Source organism: Drosophila albomicans, chromosome 2R (assembly GCF_009650485.2).
Source record: "Drosophila albomicans strain 15112-1751.03 chromosome 2R, ASM965048v2, whole genome shotgun sequence".
Classification (NCBI taxonomy): domain Eukaryota; kingdom Metazoa; phylum Arthropoda; class Insecta; order Diptera; family Drosophilidae; genus Drosophila; species Drosophila albomicans.
The window spans coordinates 8,395,830-8,403,964 of NC_047631.2; the positions used below are offsets into that span (position 1 = coordinate 8,395,830).

Below are 8,135 nucleotides of genomic sequence, written 5' to 3' on the forward strand. Positions count from 1 at the left end.
AGCTCACATTTCAGAATGCCTTACCATTGTTTTCGACAGTCAATTTATACTTCTTATTACTGCGAAAAGTTCTTAACGAATACACTTCATAGCGAACTATTTGCTTAACAGTGCCTGTCCAACCATGAGAGATTTAACTGTGTTCATTTAGAGAGCTCGAGAGCTTATGCACGATAAATAAAGTATATATGATGTACATATGTGTTTTTACGCGAGCTTTTGTTGAAAAATTCTTATTTTCAATTTTTAAGCTGATAAGCTACAATTACAACAATATGAATATTATTATAACAAAGACTTTCAAAGAGGAATGCTATTATATTACATATATAACGCAAATAATATTTGTACCAATGTAAACTGAAATCAAATAAAAGTATTCAAATACATACTGGCTGAAAATATATTTGATTTTTAACTCACACTTATTTATCTAGGAGCTGACTAGAAATTAAATTGAAATGCAAAAATGCACAGATTACTCAATATGCTGGAAAGATTACGAAAAGTGTGTGTTATGCCGAAGTTAGGTTCAGAATTTAAATCGGATTGCAAGGAACCAATAATCTATAGCATGTGCTTCGCGTGTGCGAGGGTCACGAGCAGCCCCCAATAAGAGGACAAGTGAAATTGGATATTATATCCGATGTGGATTCCTTGGCCGATGTACTAGATATACAGCGATTTGTCAGCGACGTGATCGCTGCGATGAATGTGCCACTTGAGGCCGCTAGCGAGATGGCAGACGCATTGATCGCCGCCGATTATATGGGAGAGCGAAGCGTGGGAATTCATCATCTGCCTGCGATTGCCAACGATCTGCTCAATTTGAGAGTCGATCCAGGCGTTGGCCTTGGTGGATGGGCAAAATGCACCAGGACCTGTGGTTGCCAATTTCTGCATGGATTTGGCCATGTCCAAGGCAAGGGAACAGACCGTTGGCCTTGTGGTGTCTCGATGCTCCAACAACATTGGCATGGCTTCGTGGTACGCCTGCCAGGCATTATCGCAGCGTTTGCTCAGCATCAGGTCAGGTCAGGTGTAGCAGCTTCCAGCAGCTGCTGCGAGATGCTTTGCCCTGGGACGCAAATCAGACGCCATTGGTTCCTGGTGACAAGGAGAGTCTGCATATGCAGATGGTTGACGATCAGGATGGCTTGACTTTAGCACCCTGCACTCCATATGCCCTGAGGGAGTATTATTATTGTATGCAACATTAATTCGCGACTCTAGTTTAAACATTACGCTTACTTATGAAAAATAAGATGGTTGATAACGTGCCATGGACTTGACACGAAATGAACTCATCTAGCGAGTACTGAAAATATTAAGCTGATAGTCAAATTGAGTCTTGGGAGCGCACAGTGGTTATTTTCAATACAATAATTATCATAACGAATTTATTGTCTCATTCACTAATAAACATTACACAACTCAATTAAAATTTACACAATAGTTTATCAATCTATCTTTTCGAACTCTTCGAAATAAAATAAAAATCTGGAATGCAGAAAGTTTATTTTACTTACAAAAACAAAGTGCATTTTCTATCAAAAGTTTCTAGTAGTTTAAATTTTTGTCAAAATATTATAGCTCAGGAGACGGCAACCGAACGTAATCTGCGATATCATAGCTGCTAATTCTGGGAGCGATAAAGCCGCCATAACCAGGACTACTTTTATAGTAGAGGCCAATGCCGTACAACGGAACTGGCGGATTTGAAGCAACATCCTGCATATCCAGAAATGGAATCGTGGTTTGTGCCGCATCCTTTTCCAGTCCCGTGTTAACAAATTCGATATATTGCTTCTTTTTTGACAATGGCTGTGAACTGTGTGTTGATCGTGTTGGTACATCCAAATTATCGATGTTTAGTTTTTCGGATACATATTCAAAAAAACTTAAACGACTAGCCACCAATTCTGTTAAAAACTCTTTGTCCGTTATTAAATTATATGTATTTAGTTCACCCTTTTCAAAACAATACGCGCCATGAGATACTCTGAGACTCAATCTTCCATAGAACACATCGAAACTCACGCCATTTACAACATATGTTCTATATTTATGTGTTATATCACCCAGAGTTATGCGACGGTTTTGATAACTCATTGCATGATAGTCCACTCCCTCGGTGACATTGAAATCATCGATTTTGTAGTCATCGATGGGAACCCACTCCAAAGTTGATTCGTTGATCGCACCTCGGGGCAAGAGTTGTCCCTGTTGTATTTGCAAATGGATTATGCGATTCTTCTTCACAAACCGCACTCCAGTCACAACTTTGTTGTCCCACACATCCGATACAACTGGTCGAAGATTAAAGTATCGATCAGACCGTGGACCCGGTTCATCACATAGGCAGAAGCAGTAGCTGCATTTGTAAAACAATCTCCTCCAGCTCTCTACACTGTTTACGTCACGCCAACATTTCTCGCGCTCTCCAAATCGAGGCCCGTCACTATATTGAATGTAGTCATAGCGACGATTGCTGCTCTCCGGTGATTGACATACAGATAAGTCCGACTCTATGAACTGACAATCGTGAATTCGACCAGAGCACGAAGGTTGTTGAGAACAGAACTTTTGATCGAAGCATCCCATCTTAGTTGTGTTGGTGTAATCGGGGCAGGTCTGACTGCATGACCCGTCGCTATTGAGATCCACCTCGTTCTCAACATATCCTTGAAGCAGTCGAGTTAGCTCTTCGTAGGTACCGCCTTGAACATGGTTTTCTGGATCGCAACGCCATAAAACACGATCAGCTTTTTTCAACGTATTTATGAGGTTGTCGAGAGCTTCTTCGTTGATATTGTTGTAGTTGTTGCGAACCAAATTCGTTTCCGTATTGAAATTGCCTGGGCCAGACACCCGTCGAATCAGCAGTGAGTACTCGATCAGAATGTATGCCTTGAGTTCTGTCAGAGCGATATCCTTATACAATGAGTAGACAAGTTGTTGAGGTGTCTGGGAACTATGACAAAGTTTTTCCGATGACATCTCATATTTTTGCCGGAGTTGACCTAAAATTTCCTTGCTGATATATCGTTGACCGTAAAGTTTCAAATAGAAATCATTATTTAAGAATTTAAGAGAATTTGGCCGAGTTATTTCTTCAGTGAATGAAATAATGAGAGTGTCATTCTCAGAAATAGCCATTTTCTCAAAATTCGCAAATTCCTTTGAAATAGCTTCCATGTCGTCAACCATGTTGCCTACTTTATCCATTTGTGTAGCACTATCGAATAAATAGTCATATAGCGGATGCTTAGAAAGTGTAACGTGATTTTTTTCAATTTGATTAATTTGTGTGGCGATGTTCTTGAAATGTTGAAGCACTTTGATTTGATTTTCGAGTTTTTTCGCATTGTCAAATTCACCAAGATCATTATTTATTTCATTAACATCGGTGCGCACCTTCGCAACTGTTTCATTTGCATTATGAACAAATGCTACGACTCCGTCTACGAGGATATCTGCGGGGTGAACTGACTGACTTTGTTGACTGAAGAGCACAAATATCAGCAGCAATAGCCACGAAAGTGAGAACTGGATTTGCATTGTACGCAAATAGTTAAATTGTTGCTTTGTTCTCAAATGACCGGCAACAGAACTTTTCGCGATGACAATAAATTCACGAATGATTCGTATTGAAATGTATGGTGAGAATGAAACTTTCATATATATTATATATGCACATAATATACAATGCTCACCACTTGAATAGATCAACTGTATAGTAATTTTGTTAATAATCTTTTCACCCAAGATACGATCAAAATCCGCGCATTATATATTCATGTAGAGACGTGTATTTTTTCAAATACATTTAGGATGGGTTTTATAGAAATCTATATTCAAGTGGCACGAGCTGTGCGTGTTAACATTCATCAAAAGATTCAAATTAAGTGATAATTATTCGTAGGTAATTTTATATTTGACTGTAATAGACCCTTCGCAACTTGAATTCGATTAAGATTATTCAAAAAGAATTTATCTTTATACAACCATTTATAAAATAAGTTTTTTTTGATCGAAGAGTATTCCGAAGATAGTTTTATTGACAATCGCTGTCCCGCTTGCAGTACCAATTAAGTTTAGCTTACTCATTTACGTCTGGGGATTCGTTACTCACTTCTCTATTTCGACAAACGTAATAGACCTCTTTTTCAGTTCTGAAAAATAAAGGGTGTGATTAAAAACTTATTTTTGAAAAAAAATTTTAAGAAAGTCAATAATTTTATTATTTTATTTTCTAAGAATCATTCATATCATAAAAACTCTCATGAATAATATTAAACTTTAAATCGTAAAACAAGATTTTTCAATCTAAGCTAATCTTGTTATACTCTTCTTTTCCAAACTTTATCTTAAAGTTATAGATGTCGCTGTTATTTCAGTTATTACTGCTTATATTCAGGAGTAGCCCATCTTTAACGATTTTAATCTTGACTTAGGAATTTTTAGAGTTGTGTTCAATTTTACAATTACGAAATCTACAGTCGAGTGTGCTAGACTATGAGATTCCAGATGCCCATTTTTAATAAGAGTAAAGCAGTGCGGTATTGCAAAAACTAATGAAATATCTTAAAAGCTTTTTACATATATATAAAAATAATTAAGAAAACTACAGTCGAGTGTGCTCGACTGTGAGATACCCGCTACCCATTTTGAATAAGAGCAAAATATTCCGGTATTATTTTCAAAATATAGCAAAAATACAAATATACTAAAAAATATGCCAAACGGTGCATTTGTTATATCGATATAGTATCACATTCAAAATATACCATAGACGGCACAATATACCAGATTGTCGGCCAAAGCACCTAAGACCCCTAGTAAGTAGGCGTTTTTGCCCATACAAAAGTATTTCTTTAGTAACGTCCACAATTTTGATCTGATCGCAATCAATCAGGAATCATAAACACTAGAGGTATTATTATATATTCAAAAATTCCCAACTCTAGCTTAAAAATTACGTTTGTTATTCGATTTTTTTGATTTGCGGGGACGGGAGTGGGCGTGGCAAACATTTGAAACAAACTTGATCTGCGTGCAAACATTGCAAATGCTGTATAGCTCTATCTCTTATAGTCTCTGAGATCTAGATATTCATACGGCCAGAGGGACATATCTAGATCGTCTCGGCTGTTGACGCTGATCAAGAATATATATACTTTATAGGGTAGGAGATGCCTCCTTCTACCTGTTACATACATTTCCTGCCGGCACAAAGTTATAATACCCTTCTACCCTATGGGTAGCGGGTATAAAAATTGGCTCTATAAAATTATATTGAAATTAATTATTATTGTTATATTTATGTTCTTTACTTTCCGTTTTTTAGCCCAATTAAAATATTCAATGATCAATCACAGTTTTTGTGAAAAAATTGTTGGCATAATAAATTTTTAGAGTCAGGCGATGTAAAGACTACCGTATATAGCCGCGATTTAGAGCTGTTTATTTCTCTACATCTTTCAATACCTTAAATTTGTAATATTTTTTTTGTTCTTACTTTACTTTTTTACACTTTTGAATATATATTTCTGAAAATCAGCTGTGTGCACATTTTAATAAGTATTATTTTCTTAATAAAAATGGTTTTTGTTTTTGTTATCGCTCCTGTCATGTGCATTTTAATATAATTTTTACGTACTTTTCATACGTCGAATTTTGAATTCCGAGGTTCAGCTTTATTTCTTCCTCCTTACAGATAGCAGTCGATTTATCAGATTGATCAATACAATCAATTATTTTCTTGCACATTTGAGATTTATCGATAGGCACTCCGTTTGCCTAGAGTAGAAAGTTCGAGGACGGCTGTATATGGTATATTTGCAATTAACATGTAACTCATCCTGGCCAAAAGAACACTCTTTTGTTCCATTACACGGTGCACTAATTCTAAGACACTTTTTATGAAAGGGGCACGTAAAATCACAGTCCCAATTACATAATAGAATAACAAACAGAATCACTAAATTTAAAAGGATTATGCGAATAATCGTAATGTCAAAAGTCTTCACTGAGCTCACAATTCAGACTGCCTTACCATTGCTCTCGACAGTCAATTTATACTTCTTATTACAGTGACGAACACACTTCATAACGAACCTTTTGCTTATGACATTTTGTGTAGTTTCGTCTCTCAGAGGCTTTTACTTCCCTTAAAAATTCCGAGAGTTACTAAACAGTGATTGTCCAACCATGAGAGATTTCACTGTGCTCATTTAGAGAGCTCGATAGCTTATGCCCGATAAATAAAGTATATATGATGTACATATGTGTTTTTACGCGAGCTTTTGTTGAAAAATTCTTATTTTCAATTTTTAAGCTGATAAGCTACAATTACAACAATATGAATATTATTATAACAAAGACTTTCAAAGAGGAATGCTATTATATTACATATATAACGCAAATAATATGAGTTCATAATAGTTCAATAAGGTTCTGGAAAGTTTAAACCAAAATTGGTAGTACTTTTATACCCACTGTATATTTATTTGATATGTGGCACAGCTTACTTACTTGTTTTATATTTGTACCAATGTAAACTGAAATCAAATAAAAGTATTCAAATCCAGTATGTATTTGAATATATTTGATTTTTATCTCACACTTATTTATCTAGGAGCTGTCTAGAAATGCGAAAATGCGAAAATGCGCAGAATACTCAATATGCTGGAAAGATGACGAAAAGTGTGTGTTAATGTGTGTGTTTAAATCGGATTGCAAGAAACCAATAAACAAGAACTATAAGACAGATATTAAAATGACAAACGACACAAATCCATTTGACAATAAGGTGATCTGGCAAAATCTATAGCATGTGCCGAGCGTACGCAAGAGTCACGAGCAGCTTCCAATAAGAGGACAAGTGAAATTCAATATGTGGATTCCTTAGCCGATGTACTAGATATACAGCGATTTGTTAGCGACGCTTGTTCGCTGCGATGAATGTGCCACTTGAGGCCGCTAGCGAGATGGCAGACGCATTGATCGCCGCCAATTATATGGGAGAGCGAAGCATCGGAATTCATCGCCTGCCTGTGATTGCCAACGATCTGCTCAATTTGAGAGTCGATCCACGAATGAGACCGAAAGTGCTTTGGAGCGCGAGGCGTTGGCCATGGTGGATGGGCAAAATGCACCAGGACCTGTGGTTGCCAACAGACCATTGGCCTTGTGGTGTCTCGATGCTCCAACAACATTGGCATGGCTTCATGGTACGCATGCCAGGCATTGTCGCAGCGTTTGCTCGGCGTCTGCATGTCGAGTGGGCTGCCCGTTTTGGTGGCCAGCGGAGGCAAAGAGCCGCTACTGGGCGCCAATTCGATATCCTGTGCAGCGGCAACAGGCACAAAGCAACAGTTCGTCATGAATGTGGGCATGCCGGGCTACACGATTGAACAACTGGAGCTCGATTACTGCAATGGTTATGCGGAGCAGTTGCCGCTGCATCTGGCCTTGGATTGCAATGGACTGGCGACTAACAATGTGGCAGATGCTTTGCAGGCTCAACGCTTGCTTCCATTTGCGCCCGAGTAGAAGGGATTTGGTTTGGCCGCTATGGTTGAAACACTTTGAGGAGTGATGACAGGAGCACGCTATGCCTCACAGCTGGTGGGACGTCAGGGTTTGTTTGGGACGGATCAAGATGTGGCGGATCTGGGTCAGGTGTACATTGGCATTGATCCAATGCGCTTTTGCGTATCCTTTGAGGAGCGACTGAGCGATTTCCAGCAGCTGCTGCGAGATGCTTTGCCCTGGGACGCCAATCAGACGCCATTGATTCCTGGTGACAAGGAGAGTCTGCATATGCAGATGGTTGACGATCAGGGTGGCTTGATTTTATCACCCTGCACTCTCTATGTCCTGCAGGAGTATTATTATTGCAATTCGCAACTTTAGTTTAAAAATTACTCTTATTTATGAAAAATAAGATTGTTGATAACGTGCCAATCACTTGACACGAAATCAACTCATCTAGCGATTACTGAAAATATTAAGCTGATAGTCAAATTGAGTCTTGGGAGTGCACAGTGGTTATTTTCAATACAATAATTATCATAACGAATTTATTGTCTCATTCACTAATAAACATTACACAACTCAATTAAAATTTA

The 8,135-nt window shown here is 37.9% G+C and overlaps 1 pseudogene; it reads left to right on the top strand.

Moving 5' to 3' along the window:
• Positions 1-487: 487 nt before the first annotated feature.
• On the top strand, positions 488-7,920 carry LOC127565913 (uncharacterized; annotated as a pseudogene).
• Positions 7,921-8,135: the final 215 nt, after the last annotated feature.